Source organism: Benincasa hispida, chromosome 3 (genome assembly GCF_009727055.1).
Source record: "Benincasa hispida cultivar B227 chromosome 3, ASM972705v1, whole genome shotgun sequence".
Taxonomy (NCBI): Eukaryota; Viridiplantae; Streptophyta; class Magnoliopsida; order Cucurbitales; family Cucurbitaceae; genus Benincasa; species Benincasa hispida.
The window spans coordinates 47,499,177-47,521,157 of record NC_052351.1 but is presented as its reverse complement, the minus strand read 5'-3'; positions in this window follow the sequence as shown (position 1 = coordinate 47,521,157).

Sequence of the window (21,981 nt, the reverse complement as noted above, 5' to 3'; positions counted from 1 at the left end):
ATTACTGATGTCGATATGTTAAAGAATGCATTTTCTACATTTCATGTCTCGAATATGCTCCTATAGCAGTAATATCGAGAGAAAGATTTTAAACAGTATTCTGAATTAATTTCATGTTTTCTCGTGGTCGAACAAAACAACGAATTATTGATGAAAAATCATGAATCTCGACCAACTGGAATGACACCATTTCCTGAAGTGAATGCTGTGAATATTAATAATAATCGTGGTCGAGGTCATGGTTGCGGTCAAGGTCGCGACCGTGGCAGAGGAAGAAATAATTATTATTTTCATGGTGGTCGTTTTAATCATTCAAATTTCAAAAGAACCATACAAAATGATGTTCACAAAGGAAAAGCTCCACAAGATAAGAGTTCAAAAAGTGTTGAAAATAAATGGTTCTGATACAGAATAACTGGGCATCGGTCACGTATCTGTCGTACATCAAAACACTTAGTTGACCTTTATCAAGCCTCCCTGAAGGAAAAAGAGAAAAATGTGGAAGCAAATTTTGCATACCAGGATAATAACATATTTGACCCATCCCATAGGAAAAATTTGGATGTGGTGGACTTTTTTGAATCTCTTAAAGAGAAGATTGGTGCAGTTGATGAAACATCAAGTGTTTCTTTTGATTTTGAGAATATCTAGACTTAATGTTATTGTTTTCTTTTATCTATCTTCATTTTTTTTAGTAACTCTTATATATTTTGAGTGTTGTTTTTCTTATTATAATTATTTTCTTTTAATGAAGAAATATAGATCATTTTCACATGTTGGGTGTTTAAGAAACGAGCAAAGAAGATCTATGTCTAGCAAAAAGTGCAACTACACATACAATACTTACAAATAAAAAATACTTTTCCAAATCGACAATGCTAAAAGCAAGAGTAAATACAATATTCAGGTTCTGCAAACTTGATCGAAGGTTTTGGAAAAGCAAATATTATTTTGCCTAGAGGAACAAATTTTACAATTTATAATGCATTGTTCTCTAGTCAATAAAAAAGAAATCTTCTAAGTTTTAAAGATATACGTTGCAATGGTTATCATATTGAGACTGATAGTAAGAATAATGTGGAATATCTATATAACATATCCACTGTCTCAAATGAAAAGCGTACATTGGAAGAGTTGTCTGCTTTATCTTCTGGATTGTATTATTGATAGCACTGAAAATGTGCTATCTTCTTCCGATTAACTTAGGGTTGTTTAGCTATTTAATTTGGTTAAATTGATTCTTTTGTAGGACTTGAATGTATAAGCAGTCGGATTAAGCGTTTGAGAAAAATAGGCTCTAAAATGACGAAGTTAGGAGCTAAATTGATCAATGACGAAGGAATGGAGGATGTTACCCTGTCGAGCGTTGCAATGCCCTCATTAAATCTAAGTCCAATGCTAGCTCAACGCTAAGAAAGAATGTTTAAATGCAGGGCAGCGTTGTAACGCTCTGGAGATGCCCCAACGCCACCATCGCACTGCTCATGAACGTTGCCCTCCAACGCTCTAGGAAAAAATAGGCAGCATTGCAACGCTCCCCCAGAGCGTTGCAACACTATATGGTTTGACAGATGCACAGCCTCAATGCGCGCGCAACGTAGCGTCAGGTCAGCGTTGCAACGCTTACTTAACGCTTGGCCATTATGTGTCGCAGCGTTGTGTGGCAGTTTTATAAAAAAATAATTTGGGTCAGCTGATGGGAGAATATACCGAGTACACCCGATTTTGAGTGTCGCCGCCCTGATCCAGTTCAGTTTTAGCCCCTTTTTCCATCAAAATTCTGTAAAATTTCTTCCCTTTTGTAAATTGTACTGATTGCGAACATGTTTCGAGGCTAAAGGGTAAGAACATAACTTGGGTTTGTTAGTTTAGTTGTGTTCCGATTCAATTCTTGAGACTCGTATTGTAATTCTGTGAGTTTTACTATGAATTTATGAGATCTATCTTGAGCATATTCTTCAATTTTCGTATTTAGGATAATCTAACAAATTAGCTATGCATATTTAATTGATTGCTTTGATTGGCCCTAATTTGTAAGCATTAGGTAGTCATCACCTAGAAGCATGAGTCAAGTTAGTTTGTTGTGTTAATTCAGGATTCCAATTAGCAAGCATTTACTTTCTAACTTAGATAAATCTCGCTCAATTAATTGGTTAGACGATGAAAATTAATTAATTGGCTTAGCTTTGCCTTGAATCTTAATGTTTGTGATTGATAGATTAGTTGAGGATTCTCGTTTTTCTGTTAATTAACTTGATTTTATGGACTACTGGGTAGGATTCTAACTGAGTAGGCTAAGTTTTAATTCAAATATTCTCACGCATTTTTCGATTAATCTGTGATAGAATTGAGGAATGAATTAAACTATAATTACCCATGCTAAGTATTTGTTCGATTGATAAATTTTTGCATCCATTTACGTTGTGTACTTTTTGTTCTCTTGCAAATTATTTCACAATTTTTTTTCACAACCCCCTCCCCTATTTTTGGTTACTTCCTAAAAGTTTCAATCTTTGAGGAATCCATATTCGGTTCTCTGTGGTTCAACCCCAGACTTGATACTTGTACTACTAATCATTATAAGGGTTATTTTGGTACATACAAATTTTATTTGCATAGGCGCGGGTTCACGGATGACAGTGAATCCGGCGACCGACCAAATTGACGTTGTTGCCGGTCACCTAAGCAGAATAGTAGCTGATGGAGGTTGCCTCAGTTATGATGGAGACTTCCCTGACCACACTTTGATGCAGGCATATGGTATTTTTATGACTCCCTGGTATGCTAATATTATGAATTACTTGACCACTGGTGAATTCCCTCATGGTATGAATAAACATAAACAGGATAGAATCAAGAGTGAGTCAAAGTATTATGTTTGGGAGGACCCTATTCTATGAAAATTTTGTTCAGATCAGGTAGTTAGGAGGTGTGTCCCTAATAATGAGTTCTTTTCTATCTTTGAATTTTGTCATAAGTATGCATGTGGAGGACACTTCAGTCCTAAGAGAACTGCCAATAAATTCTTAGATTCTGGTTTATATTGGGATATTATTTAGGGATGCATATTTTTTCTGTAAAACTTATGAGCGGTGTCAGAAATCTGGTTGATTGTCCCGTAGGAATGAGATGCCACAATTCCCTATCCTTTTTTTGCGAAATATTTGATGTTTCTTCTTCTTGTGGGTATAAATACATTTTATTGGCAGTGGACTATGTTTCCATGGGTGGAAGCAAAGGCCACAGTTACTGATGACTAACATTCTATGCAAGTTTGGCTTCCCTAAAGAAATCATCAGCGATCAAGGAACACACTTTTGTAATCGGGTCATTTCCCCTTGTTGAAGAAATACGGTGTTCAACATCTATCGTCACCCCATACCACCATCAAACTAACAGGCAGACGGAGGTGTCCAACAAGGAAGTAAAGACCATTTTGGAAAAGGTGGTCAACCCAGGATGGAAGGATTGGAGTCTCCGACTGGATGACGCTCTATGAGCTTACAGGATAGCTTTCAAGACTCCTATTAGGATGTCTCCCTACCAGATGGTTTATGGTAAGACTTGCCATCTTCCATTTGAAATCCAACACAAGGCTTATTGGGCAGTCAAGAGGTGCAACTGGGACTTAGAGGCAGTTGGGGAGGCCAGGCTTCTACAGCTTCAAGAGTTAGAAGAGTTGAGGTTGGAATGTTTTGATAATTCTTTGATTTATAAGAAAAGAGCGAATGACCTTCATAACCAAATGATTGCACCCAAGGAGTTTCAGGTAGGGGAAAAGGTACTTCTGTATAACTCTCGAATCAAATTTATGTCTAGTAAACTTTGGACCAAGTGATTTGGACCATTTGGTGTTTCTCACATTTATCCTTATGGTGCAGTAGACATTGTTAATCTTGAGACAGGGAAGGTTATTAAGGTTAATGGGCACAGGTTGAAGGTCTTCCATGATGACGAGTCGTTGGACTGCTTTGATATCGTCTACCGGTTGGACTCGCTAGTCTAAATCTGAAATTGAGCCATCACGATCGAGCAACCGACCATAAATATTTGCGCTACCTAGAGGCAGCCAGGATTTAAATTTACTTGCTTTCTAGGATTAGATTTCAATTCAATATTTTCTCTTTTTATTTTTCATTTATTTTGTTGAGCCTAATTCTTTCTATTATTCTTGTTTGCTAGGATTTTTGGAGAAAATGAGTTGAGTCAAGTATCCTACATCCTTCCTTCACTCCATTGTTCAAGGAAGTATTCTGATCCCTAGTACTTCATTTTAATCACATTTGGGACAATGTGTGTTTTAAAAGTTGGGGGTGTGGTGTTTGGGATTTTAGCCGAATTTTTGGGCTGATTTTTTTTGTTATTTTGATTATATTATTTAGGGTCCTTGAGCGTTATGCTCGGACAATGCTTGCTTGATTGAGTTTGTCTTGTTGTTTTGTTCCTTATGATGACTAGTCTATGATGAACTCATATGAATTGTTTTTGCATTATAATAGGTTGGATGAAAGGGTTCATAATTTTCATGATGTTTTTGAAAAATTCTGCTTGGATTTTTTATTACATCTCCAAGCCCTTTGCATATCTATCTTGACCTGTTTGCTTGTTTATAATTGAATTATAAGACCATAAGTTTGTTGTCACTCCGATAGGCCTTGGTGATAGATATTAGTCTTTTCGCGATTCACTTTAGTAATGCACGCTTGAGATGTAGTCAATTGATATCATTGTCACCTAGTAAAAAAAAAAGAGGAGAGAATTTTCATTTATGCATATTTAAGGGTCTACTCTTCTTCTTCAAGGGTATGATTAACCTGAGGCGGCCATGACACCCGTGGTTTCCCTCTGAGCTAAAGTATCCTAGAGGAATGAGTAAGCTTAGACTCTTTTGAAGGGAAATTGGCCGATAGTTGGATGACTCGCATGATACCTGTGTGGGCAAGCTAAAATGAAAGTTGGTTTCCTAGATTAAGTTTCTCTTTAGAACTTAAAAAAAAGAGAAATAATAATAATAAACGAGAAAGAAAAGCATGTAGTAAGGGCGATGGATGATTAGATTTTGGCCGATCCAATTTGATGTCATTACCACTTTGAATTTATGAAAACTAATTCAGGAACCTTTGAGCCAGTGTAGGGGAAAACAAATGGAAGATTCATAAGACCTTTCCAGGCTCACTCTTGTTCAAAATAAATAACTTTGAGTTTAGACATGCGTAACAAATTTTAAAACAAATTTTTAAACCGTTCTTAAAATGATGGAATGCTTTTTGATTACCTAATCGATTGTGAAACTAATTCTAGTTGACTGTTGAGGCTTGAGTAAGGAACACTCTAGTTTGACAAACTGAATATCTTTTGCATGATTTCTTGTTTTAACTTGTTTGAGGATGATCAAGAATTAAGTTGGGGGTATTTGATAGCATTGGAAATATGTTATCTTCTTCCAATTAACTCAGGGTTGTTTAGCTACTTAATTTGGTTAAGTTGGTTATTTTGTAGGACTCAAGTATACAAGCAATCAGATTAAGAGTTCGGGAAAAAAAGGCGCTAAATTGATGAAGTTAGGAGCTAAATTGAACAAATGGTGAAAGAATGAATGACGATTCCCTACCAAGTGTTGCAACGCTCTCATTAAACCTAAGTCCAACGCTAGCTCAATGTTAGAAGATAGAATGCTCGAATGCAAGGCAGCGTTGCAACGCTCCGGATATGCCCCAACGCCATCATCACGCCACTTGTCAACACTTCCCTCCAATGCTCTAGGATAGAATAGGCAGCGTTGCAATGCTCCCCCAGAGCGTTGCAATGCTACGTGGTTTGACGAACGCTCAGCCTCAGTGCACGGGCAATGCAATGTCAAGTCAGCACTGCAACGCTTGCCTAATGCTCGGCGATTATGTGCTGCAGTGTTGTAATGCTCTTCCTAGCATTGCAACGCTGCAACAATTTTATAAAAGAATAATTTGGGTCAGCCGATGGGAGAATATATCAAGCTCACTCTATTTTGAGCGTCGCCTCCTTGTTCCAGTTCGGTTTTAGCCCCCTTTTTTCCATTAAAATTCTATAAAATTTCTTCCCTTTTGTCAATTGTACTGATTGCGAACATGTTTTGAGGCTAAAGGGTAAGAACTTAGCTTGGGTTTATTAGTTTAATTTGGTTCTGATTCAATTCTTGAGACTCGTATTGTAATTCTATGAGTTTTATTATGAATTTATGAGAATTATCTTGAGCATATTCTTCAATTTTCATGTATGGGATAATCTGACAAATTAGTTATGCATGTTTAATTGATTGCTTTGGTTGGCCCTAATTTGTAATCATTAGGTAGTCGTCACCTAGAAGCATGAGTTAAGTTAGTTTGTTGTGTTAATTCGGGATTCCAATTAGCAAGCATTTACTTTATAACTTAGATAAATTTGGCTCAATTAATTGGTTAGACGATGGAAATCAATTAATTGGCTTAGCTTTTCTTTGAATCTTAATGTCTGTTGATTGATAGATTAGTTGAGGATTCTTGCTTTTCTGTTAATTAACTTGATTTTATGGACTACCGGGTAGGATTCTAACTGAGTAGGCTAAGTTTCAATTCAAATATTTTCACACATCTTTCGGTTAGTCAGCGATAGAATTGATGAGGAATGAAATAAACTATAATCACCCAAGCTAAGTATTTGTTCGAGTGATAAATTTTTGCATTTGCTTACATTGCGCACTTTTTGTTCTCTTGCAATTTATTTCACAATTTTTTTTCATAGTCCCCTGCCCCCCCACTTTTGGTTACTTCCTACAAGTTCCAATCTTTGAGGAATCCATATTTAGTTCTCTGTGGCGACTGATTATACTCATATATGAGTAATTGAAACATATACAACAATGAACCTGAAGCTCATGAATCTAGACATATTTACAATTTCGCATGACCGATTGGGTCATCCTGGATCTATAATGATGAGGAGAATTATTGAGAATTCATATGGACACCCATTGAAGAACCAGAAGATTCTTCAATCTAATGAATTATCATGTGATGCTTGCTCTCAAGAAAAATTGATAATTAGATCATCACGAGCTAAAGTGGGAACTGAATCACCTGCATTTTAAGAACGAATTCATGGTGATATATATGGACCCATTAACCCAACAAGTGGACCATTTAGATATTTTATAGTATAAATAGACGCATTCAGCAGATGGTCCCACGTGTGCTTATTAGCAAGTCGAAATCTTGCATTTGTAAGATTACTTACTCAAATAATTAAGTAAAGAGCACAATTTCCTGATTATACTATTAAGACCATTTATCTTAATAATACTGGTGAATTTACATCTCAAACTTTTGATAAATATTGTATGTCAATTGGGATAACTGTTGAACATCTTGTAGCTCATGTTCATACACCAAATGGTTTAGCAGAATCATTTATAAAATGTTTGCAATTAATTGCAAGACCATTACTTATGAGAGCTAAGCTTCCTTCATTTATATGAGGACATGCTAATTTGCATGCAGCGTCACTTGTACGCATTAGGCCAAAAATTTACCATAAGTACCTTTCATTACAATTAGCTTATGGTCATGAGCCAAATATTTCCCATTTAAGAATTTTTAGATGTGCAATATATGTTCCAATTGCTCCACCACAACGCACTAAAATGGGTCCTCAAAGAAGGTTAGGAATATATGTTGAATATGATTTCCCATCAGTTATTAAATATCTTAAGCCCCTGATGGGTGATGTATTTACTGCACGATTTGTTGATTGTCATTTTAGTGAAACAAATTTTCAAACATTAGGGGGAGGAATTAAGAAGTTGGAAAAATAAATTACATGGAATGCATCATTATTATCTCATTTAGATCCCAATATAGATCAATGTGAAATTGAAGTTCAAAAAATAATTCATTTGGAAAATATAGCAAATCAATTACCAGATGCATTTATAGATGCAAAGAAAGTAACTAAGTCACATATACCGGCTGCAAATGTTCCATAAAAAATTGATATCCTAACACAAAAAGTTGTCACTAATGAGTTTGGAACACATCAGAAGCGTGATAGAACAGTGGGTTCAAAAAAAATTCTTGAAACGAAAAATAATTAATAGTGAAAAAGATTTGGTTGAGGATGTAAATACCCATAAAATAATTATTGACATGACTAGTGAGGAAGGTGAAATACCCAAAGATAATAGTGAGATTTCAATAAACTATGTCATGACAGGAAAAAGATGGAATCGAACTAATGTAATTATTGACAACATTCTTGCGTATAATGTTGCTCTTGATGTTATATCTAAAAATGAGGAACCTGAACCAAAATATGTTGAAAAATGTCGACATAGAAAAGATTAGCTTCAATGGAAAGAAGCAATCGAAGCAGAATTAAAGTCACTTTCAAAACTTTATATTTTTTGACCAGTAGTCCGAACACTAGAAGGTGTTAAACCTGTGGGATACAAATAGGTATTTGTGAGGAAAAGAAATGAAAATAATGAGGTCATAAGATATAAAGCACGACTAATTGCACAAGGTTTTTCACAAAGACCTGGTATTGATTTTGAGGAGACGTATTCTTCGTTGATGAATGCAATTACATTAAGATATTTAATTGACTTGGCTGTGTGTAGAAGTCTGGATATGCATCTTATGGATGTAGTCACAGCATATTTATATGGATCTCTTGATAATGATATTTATATGAGAATCCCTGAAGGATTTAAGGTACGTGAAACATATACAAATTCCCTGGAATGGTATTCAATAAAGTTATAGAGATCACTATATGAATTGAAACAATCAGAACGCATGTGACAATCACCTAAGTGGATATTTATTGAAAGAAGGATATCAAAATAATCCAATATATTTGTGTGTTTTTATAAAGAAACTACGATCAGGATTTTCTATTATAACTATATATGTTGATGACTTGAATATAATTGAAACTTCTAAAGAGCTTTCAAAGGCAATAGAATATCTTAAGAAAGAATATGAGATGAAAGATCTCGAAAAAACAAAATTTTTCCTTGGTTTGCAAATTGAGCATTTAGCAAATGAAATATTTATTCATTAGTCAACTTATACAAAAAAAAATTGAAAATATTCTATATGGACAAGGCACATCCATTAAATATTCCAATGGAAGTCCGTTCCTTGGATGTAAAGAAAGATATATTTCGACCTCGAGAAGATAATAAAGAACTTCTTGGTCCTGAAATACTATATCTTAGTGCAACAGGTGCACTTATGTATCTTGCTAATATTACAAGACCAAATATTGCATTTTCAGTAAATTTATTAGCTAGATATAGTTCTTCTCCTACAAAAAGACATTGGAACGGAATTAAGCATATACTTCGTTATCTCTGGAGAATAATCGATATGGGTTTTTTTATTCAAATAAATCAAATTTTGATCTAGTTGGTTATGTAGATTTTGGATATTTATCTGATCCACACAAAGCTAGATCTCAAATAGGTTATCTATTTACATGTGGATGAACTGCTATATCATGGCAATCGATGAAACAGACTATAATGGCCACTTCCTCAAATCATGTTGAAATTCTTACAATTCACGAGGCTAGTCGAGAATGTGCATGACTAAGGTAATGACTCAGCACATTTGTGAAATGTGTGACTTGTCTTCTAATAAAAATCTTCCAACAATATTATACGAAGACAACACAACTTGCATAGCCCAAATCAAAAGAGGACATACTAAAGGAGCTAGAACAAAGCATATTTCACCAAAGCTTTTCTACACTCATGATCTTGAAGAAAATGACGACATCACTGTACAACAAATTTGTTTAAAGGATAACCTCACAGACTTATTTACAAAGGGATTACCAACTGCAACTTTTGAAAAATTGGTGCACAATATTGGAATGTGGTGACTCAGAGATCTTAAGTGATGTTTTCGTGAGTGGGAGTAAATACTGTCTCTTATACACATCTAGATGTGTATAAGAGACCGTACTAAAGGAGCTAGAACAAAGCATATTTCACCAAAGCTTTTCTACACTCATGATCTTGAAGAAAATGACGACATCACTGTACAACAAATTTGTTTAAAGGATAATCTGACAGACTTATTTACAAAGGGATTACCTACTGCAACTTTTGAAAAATTGGTGCACAATATTGGAACTGTCTCTTATACACATCTAGATGTGTATAAGAGACAGACATTGCTTAGTGTCCCAAAGGCATGTGTCACTCTTCATGTTGTCCATGTGGCTTATAATTATTCATGCTTAGTGTCCATGTAAGTCTACATCCTACTTGTCACTTTATCTATACATAGTGGCATTTTGTGGATCTTAAACTCACACATACATTGGCAAGAATTTTACTTCAAAATTTCACTAATTTTCATATTATCCAATTTTAAAATATTAGTATTTTATGTTTTTAGTTATTTTATTTTATATTATATTTTATATATTTAATATTATTATATAAATATATTATTATATTATATTTTCTCTATATCCGTGTTTCCGTTGTGCTTCTCAAATTCACAATACCCACATTTTATCCATCATTGTAAATTATTTTTTAGTTTTGAAATAGTTAGGATAATATTGTAACTTTTAAAAGAATAGACGTGTTTTTTAAACAAGAGACAACTTAGTTTAAAAAAAAATGTTATAATTTAACCTTTTAGAAAATCCATTTATAACTTTTTAATAAAATATAGGTTAAAATGCTAATAAACTATAGTAATGGCCAAATTTAATAATTATTAAAAGTATATGAACTAAAACCAAACATTTAAAAAAATATTCTAGAATTAATTGAACAAATCTCAAAGCATAAAGAGAAAAATGATACTTTTATTATAAATATGTTACATTAGTAGATGCCCATTATCAGTGTCCATTGGCCTTCTGTCACTTATCGATTATCCCATGTGTTGTTCTTGTGTCTTAAGATTACACACCATTATTGTCCATATAATTCACCTTCTACTTGCCAAATTACTTATCAATAGTGGCATTTGGTGGGTTTTGGAAGACACACATTAGGCAAAGTCCATAAAAATTGGATAAGGTGGAGAATTTAGAGAAATTTCTTATTTTATATTTTGCTAATTTATTTTATTTTGTTTATTTATATATTATGTTTAATTTATTTCAATATTAATTTATTTTATTATTATATTATATTATATTGGTATCATTGTTCGAGTTGTGCTCCTCAAGTTCATAACACGTTATCAGTACGAGCTCTTATCGTTTTTCACGCTAAAGGTAAGTCATAAAAGTATGTCAATTTTTTTTCTCTTTGTTATAATTAATAAATTTAATATTATTTTGCATATTTAATATCTATCAAATTTCTAATAGCTATACAATATTCTATGATAATGTTGCCATGATAAATCTCAAAAAATTAAAATTTTTTGCCCTCATATTAATAGTAATAATTATTTGTCATGGGTGTTGATGCCGAAATTCACCTACATGTTATGAATCTTGGAGAGACTATTAAAGAAGAAAATACGACATCTAGTCAGGACAAAGCAAAAGCTAAGATTTTCCTTTCATCTCCATGAGGGATTGAAAATGGAGTATCTTACAATGAAAGATCACCATATCTAGTGAAAAAAATTGAAAGAGATGTATGATTAAAAAAAAAAAAACAGTTATTCTTCCTAAAGCTCGTTATGAGTGGATGCACTTGAGGCTACAAGATTTCAAATCAATAAGTGATTACAACTCTCCATTATTTAAAATCAGTTCAAAATTGTTGTCATACGAAAAGACAATTACTGATGTTGAAATGTTAGAGAAGACATTTTCTACATTTCATGTCTCGAATATGCTTATACAGTAGAAATATCGAGAGAGGTTTTAAACAGTATTATGAAATAACTTCATGTCTTCTCGTGGTTGAACAAAATAACGAGTTATTAATGAAAAATCTTGAATCTCGACCAACCGGAACGACACCATTTGCTGAAGTGAATGCAGTAAATTTTAATAATAATCATAGTCAAGGATGTGGTCGTGGTCGTAGTCGAGGTTGAGATCGTGACCGTGGCAAAGGAAGAAATAATTATTATTTCCATGATGGTCGTTCTAATCATTCAAATTTCAAAAGAACCACACAAAATGATGATCACAGGGAAAGCTCCACAAGATAAGAGTTCATAAAGTGTTGAAAATAAATATTTCTGATGCAAAATGACTGGGCATTGGTCACATTGTTGGGATTGGTGTCCTAATTCTCCAAGAGTCTCGTTGTTTGTAATTTATACACATTGTTATGAATAAAATAAGAGTTATTTCATTCTAGTATTTACTCATATCCAATAAACAAAGCTCCATGGTTATCATATGTAAACTTAAGCATGTATATGAGATATACAAGTGTATCACGCCTTAAGTGATAACCTAAATAGGTATGTAGTATAAGGATTAAGGAGGGATTCCTGATCCTGGTGACACTACTGATACAACCTGCTTTGTAGAGGTTTGCAAGTGTTGTAAACTACTACAGATGGTAAATCCTAACCATTCATGTAGAGACATGCGAGTGCGAGTGTCTTATACAAAGAGTTTGTATAAGATTGGACCACGAGATGACTAGTCTCTATATATAATGTCGTTGATACTAGAGACTTATATCTCACCTAAACGACTATAGGTGACATGACCTCAATCGTGAGTGTTTTGGGAATTCCTACCTTTAAGTACAGTCCTTTGATTAGTATGGGTGAGAGTGGCCAGATTGCCAACTCAACATGCCTACCTTTTTGGGGACTTGTTTGATTTGAGAGTTGGGAACTTAGTTACACAAGATGGAATTCACTCCTTCCCTGAAGCAGGGGTAGGTAGATAGATTGCTCCCTTAAGGGGATTTCAGGGCTTGAACATAGTGGCCACAGTTTCTCTTTGGAAGAAAGGACTCAGTCATAGTAGGACTATGACTTATGTTCATTAAAGGGATCAATGGTACTTAAGAAGTTAGATGCAACTATAGGGGCCTAACGATTATTGGCCCAACTATACTTACAAGCGATCGATGAAGGGTTATCGCACTATTGATTGGTTGATATGTACATATAATATATCTGAAGCATGTATGTGAGACATACAAGTGGATCATGCCTTAAGTAATAACCTAAATGGTCTGTAGTATAAGGATAAAGGAGGGATACCTTATCCTGGTAACACTTCGGATATGGCCCTTTAAGCGGGGGTGTCCTATACAAAGAGTTTGTATAAGACCATATCACAAGATGATTAGGCTCTTTATATAACACCGTTGATAATTAAGACTTACATTTCACTAAAATGACCATAGGTGACATTCATGTAGAGACATACGAGTATTGTAACGTGCTACAAATGGTCTGATCTTGGCCATTCATGTAGAGACATACGAGCGGGGGTGTCCTATACAAAGAGTTTGTATAAGACCATACCATAAGATGACTCTGTCTCTTATACACATCTAGATGTGTATAAGAGACAGACCATAAGATGATTAGGCTCTTTATATAACACCGTTGATAATTGAGACTTACATTTCACTAAAATGACCATAGGTGACATGACCTTAATCCTGAGTGTTTTGGGAACTCCAGCTTATGAGGACGGTCCTTTGATTAGTATGGGTGAGAGTTGCCAAATTGCCAACTCAACAAGCTTACCTTTTTGGGGATTTGTCTGATTGGGGAGCTGGGAACTCAGTTACACAAGACGGAATTCACTCCTTCCCCGAAGCAGGGGTAAGTAAATAAATTGCTCCCTTAAGGGCTGATTCTAGGTCTTGAACATAGTGGCCACATTCTCTATTTGAAAGAGAGGACTCAGTCATAGTAGGACTATGACTTATTATTCATTAGAGAAATCAGTGGTACTTAAGAAGTTAGATGTAACTACAGGGGCAAAACAGTAAATTGGCCCATCTGTACTTACGAGCAATTTATGAAGAGTTATCACAGTGTTGATTGGTTAATATGGATACAGAAATATATCTGTAGTGAGAAGAGTGCAGCTATCGGTCTTTAGTGGAGTGCCTGGCAGTTAACATATGGTGGATCTCGTGACTAAAGAGTTTAGTTAATTCTTCACATACAGTTGGAGCTTCAAGCTACAGGTCCATAAAGTCCCCTTGATAGCTCAATAGATTCAAGTTGAGAATCAGATTTTGGGGTTGATTTGAAATGTTCAAATTAACAAGAGGAAATTCAATTATGTGATATAATTGGTGTGATGTATGAGATACATTATTTGGAAGAATTAATATAAATATGATTTATATTAAGTACCATAAGATAAAAAAAAGAACTATGGTTTATATGTTTCATATGATGAAATATTAAAACTATAGGTTATAAATATAATATGGTAATTTGGTTATCATATTTATTTATAATATATTAATTATATGATAATTAATCTTTTTCTCTAATAACCGATTGAGTGGGAGTTATTGGAAGTTTTTTGGTAACCGTGAGATAAAAGGAAAATGGTTTTCTAAAATTTGAAGTTGCTTCATTCGGAAAGTACTCACGGAAATAGGCTATCAAGTGAAAATTGTTTGTACTAAGCGATAGCCGTAGAGAGACTAAACCATCGTTTAAGAGTTGACAATATGATCGTTGACCTTTAATCATTGCTACATGATCGAGTAGTAAAGTCTATGCAATAGGTTGTCATTTACTAAACGATCGAGTACATCGTCTATGCGATAGACAGTGTTTCATCTCCCATTTACTTAATCGTATACCTCCTTTGTTCCTCAAGCCAAGATCATACAGAACCAACAACTTCTAGATTCTCACATCGAGAATACCATGGTAATACTTGTGGTAGTGTTCTAACTCAGTTCGTGAATCGAGTGGGACTCGATTAGGGTCGAGGAGCATCAAGTTGTTCGTGTTGTTGGTGGTCCCTTCGTTGCATTCGAGTGCTGTTGTTGGATGCATTGTAGACTGTTCGAAGGATACTTGAAGAATGGTTCTTTAAAGGTATGCATACTCTATCCCTTGAATCACTTGTAGCATGCTGTAATTTCTATATATATGCATAATCTGTTAGTTTTCGTTTAAGAATGTAATTGTTTGTGTTCATTTGAATGGAATTTGGAACGATCCCTTCCGCTGCTCATGGAGATCTCGGTTTCTGATTTCCTTTAGTGCCCTCTTTCATACACCAATTGTAAATGAATTTGAGGGATTCGTGGTGGAGCTGATAAGACGGTTTTCAAAACATCTCCTAGAAAGATTTCATAATCTCCCTCGCAGTTACCATGACCTCAGTCTTCTTGGATAGACATTCACTTAAGCTCGCCAAGTTGTAGTGTGAAACCCGGATTTCAAATTTTCCTACATAAGCAGGTGATTAAGGGAATTAACTAAGTGAAAGTTAAATCCAATGTTGAAGTGAAGGAAATTTCTAAGTGTTGAATAGATTTTCCTTGAGTAGTTTTGAGTTAAGCCTTAATTGGTGAAATTTTGCTAAGTGTAAGGTAAAAAAGGACCCATGCGTTAAGTGTTAGGAGACATTAGCGCATAAGTTGATAAGGCAACCATGCGTTTGTAAGGTTGGATGCATGATTGGCCGAAGTATTGGCAAGAGGCATTGCCAATAGTTGCTCATGCGTTGGGTATGTATGAGCGAGACCGGAGAAAGTGAGATGTTGAGCGCAAGATGCCGGGTAGACGATTGTGTAGCAAATGAGCAGTGCTACACGATGAGATAGACGATTGTAACGTTGAAGTTATGCTATACGATGCACGCACGGTTCAAGCCAATTGATATACAATAATGCCCTGACTTGACTCAATTCATGCAATACTACTTCTAGATATGAATTATTCATGGATGTTCTAGTAGTATTCTATGCCTTGTCATAAGTTTCCATACATTGGAACCAAGTATAATTCCATCGCAAGTTTCTCGGTGTGATCTGAGGTCGAACACAGGGAATGTTTGAGGTTATTGCGTTATGTTTATGATATATACGACCAAGTTTTTCAATCTTTAAAAGTATAGTTTGTGCAAGTATATAAAAATTGCGATAAAGTAAAGGAAAGCAGTAAAAATGCGATAATAAAATAAAGTGCAGTAAACCTAAGCTAAAATGGTACAAGATACAGGCTTCATGATACAAGATACTGAGGTCAAGGCTGGCTGTGATGATTCTACAAAGATCATGTAATGCGGCGGCAAGTCTTATATATGAAACAGAATAGAAAGATAACTAATATAACCATTGCAAGTTCTTAATTGCGTTGAAGTGATAAGTGCGGTTCCGTTTTTCCCTTAGCGTACACCTTTTAGTGATCGGTCGCGTTCCCACATGTTTGTGTTGAAGCAGAGACGAACGTAATGAACGCAAGGTTGCTTCCTTGACTGGAAGTACTACTCACTCTAGTTAACGCATTCTTCTGACCTTCTATCGATAGATCAGAAAGACATCTTCACTTCTGCTCTCACAGGTGCATATGTCGTCTAGCATGTCTTAGCTAAACGCAATTTATCTCTTTAACACAGATTAAGTACTCGTTTAATTCATATTAACTACCAGGGGATTAAGAACACATCATGAAGAAAGCGATAAACGGAGGAACGAAAATAGACAGAAAAGTGGTGATGAAAGCGATCAAGACATTCAATATATCTATTTAGCGTCTGATACATGGTGTGTGAATGCAAAGATAAAGAAGATGAACTACAATGATGAAAAGAGATAGAACAGATATAAATAGTGCCAACGTCTCGACACCGGTTTGGATGGAGATCTGCTTGCCGGATTGGATGGATGAACTTCCCTCTCAGGCTTGCTCAATCGGTAGCAGGGATCTAAGTAAAAGAGCTTCGCGGTAGGGATATGAAAGATGAACACTGAGACTTACCTCTCGGCCTTGCCTCTTCTTCTTCCCGGATTTCTTCAGCTTAGCACGCAGCTCGGCTTTTCTCTCAATATACTAGCAACAATTAGCCCTGTATCGAGCGACCTCCTTTTTCTGTGAAGTCCATGGGGTATTTATAGGTGAAGATCTTTGACTCCGACCTTGTGGCCCCCCCTTGTTGTTATGGAAATTTCGAAGATGGAGGGATATTATTCCTTCTGTTATACAATCAAACCGTCAAATCTGCACAACCGTTAGTTGTACACGTGTCACAATCCTCTACTTTTGCATTGCTCAGCTGCATCTTTCGATCGAGTGTTTGCATGCGGTGTTGTTTTTATTACCGCATGTGGTTGAAAGTCATCTCTGGATCGACTATCGCATTGCGCCTTCATTGCGTTAATCGTTTTTTTAGTGTTGACTGACGGGCGCAATGTGACAGAGATGCATTGGTCAGTTCTTCTTAAGCCTTGATCGCAAGCGGTGACTTGGTTTCTTACAAAATAGAGAAGAAATCTCCTTTTCTTTCATCTTAACGATGTTAGTGGATGTAATTACGATAATTCATAATTATTGTATTTTAAGCTAATTTCCATACAATTGGCACATATTTAATCTCTTTTGGCCGTGATATCTAGATAAGGCAATACAAATAACTTGTATTTCTACAAGTTATCACACCCCTAAATTTAGATATTGTCCTCAAGCATATCTTCTACTAAGGCATTAAAGCTTACTTCCTATCCTATATTTCTGCGTCAATTGGTTGCCCCGAATGTTACACTTAGGCACATTACTTAACATCGCAATTTCTTCCTATCTTTGCTAATTCTTAACAAGCTCTATTTTATTATTCTATATAACAAAATTCTACTCAAAGATGCTTTTCTAATTTCTTTTCAAAATAGAATGTTTATCTCTTCTTGTCAAAACACTTGATATATCTACATACAGTGGTCAAAACTTTTGCGTCATTTACTAGAGACAGTTGGTCATGGTTACACTCTTCGTTTTGGCCTGCCCCCACGGGTGTCATGCAAACATCCAACTACGGTTGTGGTCAATCTCAACTTTAACTCATGATATTCAAAGAAGTTGTCTCTTGCATTTATATGTTTTTTTTTTTTACACTGCATTGATCTTGGAAACCCACCTTCATTTTGTCTTGCTCCTACGGATGTCATACAAACATCCAACTATGAGCAGGCTCCTTTCACAACTAGACTCTTATCAGGTTGGGAACATTTTATTTTTCCCTTGCACTGACATTGGAGTTTTGCATAAAAAGTTTTTTTTTCTTTAATTCAAAACAGAAAATGAACGCATTTTCTTAAATATAGCATATTCTTGATTTTATCTGCTCAGACCTTCCCACCCCCAAATTTAAAGATGAGTAAGGTCCTCATTGCGTTGTTTGGATAGACTAGAGAAACATTTAGAAGAAAATTTTCAAAAAGAAGGTTTGAGCAGAACTTTGAAAGATAAAAAGGTAAAGTATTGCTAAACTAAGAATTAACTAAGTGTTAGTCATAATTTACAAAGTATGGGACATGTTTCTAAGTATAAACATATACTACATCATAGCAATGCAATGAAGAACACAAAAGTAAAAGATTCAGAACATTGCAAATATTGACAAAGGATGATAAGAAGAAAGGCATAGACAAAAAGTGGAGTGAATATGTACTCATTGTATTGAATATTAACAAAGTATACAAATAATTATAAATTAATGCAATACAAAATTGTGTGCCTGTACAAGAATCAAAGAATTGATTAACTAATAAAAGAATAAATGAATTGAAAAGAATACATAATGGGCGCATAGATGAAAGAAAAAAATTATGGGAGGATTATTGCTGAGGGGCTGACAGGTCTGGAGGAGGATTTTGAGGTGGTGCTGGAGGAGGTTCTTCAAAATTTAAGTGTTGCCGAAGATGTGGAGGTACCAGTGGACCATGAAGATACGCGGTGAGAAAGTTAAAGTACTCTTGATTACGCTCCGCAATCAGTCTCTGGTGCATATGGACCTTATAAATGTTGCGCTGCATGTTGATCAGCGCCTCTCTTGATGTGACAGCACTGCGTTGAATATCATCAATCTGCTTCATTACCACTTCAAATCTTTGGTTGAAGAAGTGTTATTGTTGAGAGAAAAGTTGTTGTTGTTGAGAGAATAGGGATCTCATTTCTGCTAAAGCCATGGAGGTGATGGAGAGTTGTGCATACGATGTCTCGCCACCATCGTTTTGAGGTTGGGCAGAGGTGCCTTCACCCAAATCGTGTGGGTCATCAACTTGCGGCGGTGGAATGGGGGGTTGCGGTGATGATGTTGTTAGTGAAGGTGGGGCTGCTGGGTAAATAGGAGAGGAGGTTAGGACAAGGAGAAGATTGGTAAAATGTTCGTGTAGTGGAGAAAAAGGTTATGTGGGTGGGCTAGGAGGACTCGGAGGGCGAATGACTAAGGGAAAAGGGTCCGCAGGTTCTGGATCTTGCGCTGGTGAATCTTGAACCCTTCTTTTCCCTTATCTTCTCTACATCGTCTTTTTAGCCTAGATCCTTGCGGCGCATTCAAATTGATCACGGGCCTCTTTGCTGGCAGCTCGGGGCAGTATGGGGAGTCTTTGAGGAGCAGCCTCAAGATCTTGATGTTGATGAGGTCGTGGACTCATGGCATGGGCTCCTCATCAATGCCTACGCCCATAGACAAGCACAGACTTGAAACGATCCACGGGAAGAAGTATTGCCCTCGAATATGCCCCACCAATGATCTGATCTGCCTTGCAATCAACTGCCCTATGTTGATAGGAATGTCGCATGCGATGCAGTATGTGGCCATGACCCGATCCCTTAATATAGTTATGTCATGCATTGTTGGGATCAGCTGCTTTTTGACCATGTAAACCCAGAGCCTTCCCTCCGGAAGCAAGGACTTAGACTCTAGGGTGCAGATGCCTTTAAGCGAAACCGACCACTTCGTGCCCGATTGCGCTAATACTCTCAGCGCATCTTCCATCTGTTGCTCCGTGGGATCATCAATAATATTGTTCCCTGGTACATCAGGGTTGTCCTTCTTCTGATATATTTCGTTGATGTCCCTTGTGCTGAAGGATACTGTTTCTCTTTTAAAGGTCACCGCATCCCTGTTTCCATGTAGACGCCTGCGATAGAAGTCCCGCACTACCTGAGGCACAATGATGGATGGGCACTGGTAGAATGTGTCCCACCCATATTCCACATTCACGCTCGTAATGAGGTCAGGTAGTGGTGTCGGTACAGGATAGAAGCCCATCTCAATCAACATGTCATCATTCTCCTTTCTTTTTTATGAACTCTTCCTGGCTGATGTGGGCTCGCTGCTCTCCACGATTGCCTTGCCTTTTTCCTTAGTCAACGCAAGGTGGGCTGCTTGTCTTTGTTTCTTCTCCCGCTCTTTGCGTTGTTCCTCTTTCTCATGCTCTGCGAGTTCTTTGCCCATTTTCTTCACTGTGCTTCGCATATTAGCTTCGCGCTTTTTCTTCTTCTCTTCCAACAATGTCCTCTCCTCTTCTTCCTTTTTCCTTCTCTCTTCTGCTTCTTCTTCTTGTTCTTCCCTCGCAAATTCTTCTTCAAATTTCTCAGAGGCTAGCAACAAACGTTGTTCCTCCTCACGCCTCCGTATCTCTTCAAGTCTTGCAAGCTCATTGTTGCTTCGCATTTCTTCGAACTCCAATCTTCTTCTTCTATTTCCTTTTGCGATAATGAGCTTTCCCCTTTCCATCTTTTCTTGCTTCTCCTCCTCTTCTTTTCTTTTTCTTTCTTTTTCTTCCATTGTGATAATTAATCTTTGCGTGTCAATAGTGGACCCTTGTAGCGCATTCTCCCTGCGACGCCGCATCAGGGGGCTTCTTCTACTTTTTCTCCTTCATCGGCTGCAACCATTTGCGTTGTTTTGGGTTGCACCGATTCCATTAACTGTGTCGTTTCCCCCTTATCCTCCCTCACGAAGGTTGATTCTCCATCCTTCTACGGGCTCGCAACCCTCTGCTTTTCTTCTTTTGCTCTTTTTAGGCGCCTCTCTTCACGCCGGCGCATTTTTTTTCTTCAACCTCCTTCTTCTTTCTTTCCTTCTTGGCCTCCTCATCTTCATTCTCTTTGTTCTTTCTCGCCTTGCGATGATGGGAAGACTCAGCCTCTCCCACCTTTCTTCCGTTGTTTTTCTTCTTCTTCTTTTTCTTCTCAGCCACTTCTGGGGTTGGCTCCCCTGCAACTTCCTCCATCGCAACGTCAGGGGTCTCCAACATAACTTCAGCCTCCTTGGCCTCCTCCACCGCAATCTCTTCCTCCACAATTCTGGGAGGTCCGTCATAGGCTTCTGCGCTGACAGTCACCTCAGGAATCTTTGGGGCCAGAATGCCTCTTCCTGTTTCTTCTTCAGTCACCACTACCTCCTCCACCACCACTCCTTCCATCACTGCCACTGTCTCCTCCTTCATAGACAGTGGTTAATTTACAACCCCTGCCTCGGGTAGTCCACCGCCTAGCTCCGGGTTACTCAGAATGTTGCCAAACACCTCCATATCATCGCGTCTCTTCCTTTCACTCTCAATGGAGACGGTAGGTGTTGGAATAGGTATGCTTTCAGTGCTTCCTCCCCTTTTGAACAAAGGAGGTCTAACGGTCAAGGGGTTTCTCTGGGCTCTCCCGGCGAGTCTGGGGACAGTATGAGCTTAGGCGGCGAGTCTGGGGATAGTATGGGCTTCGGCGGCGAGTCTGCGACTAGCAGCCAGAAATGCTGCCTCTCGCATGGTGACTTGGTCAGGGGTAGGGGTGGATGGTGAAGCAGAATGGTTTGAAGTTTGGTCAGCGATGGAAGTTAGCTCGGAAGAACTAGTAAAATGCTGGGATGCTGGGGAAGAAGGAAGTTTGTATGCTACGGCGCTAGGGTTTCTGATTGCAAAGATGAGGTAACATTTCCAAAATGAGGTAAAGGTCCTATCTATAGGTTGGGCCATAGTGGGCCTAACACGATTTTTACGGCGACAGGCCTCGAGACACTCAAAAGGTGCATCGTTCGACTTCTTTTAATTATGGGATTTCAGACAAAAAAAATGTCCTTTCGTCT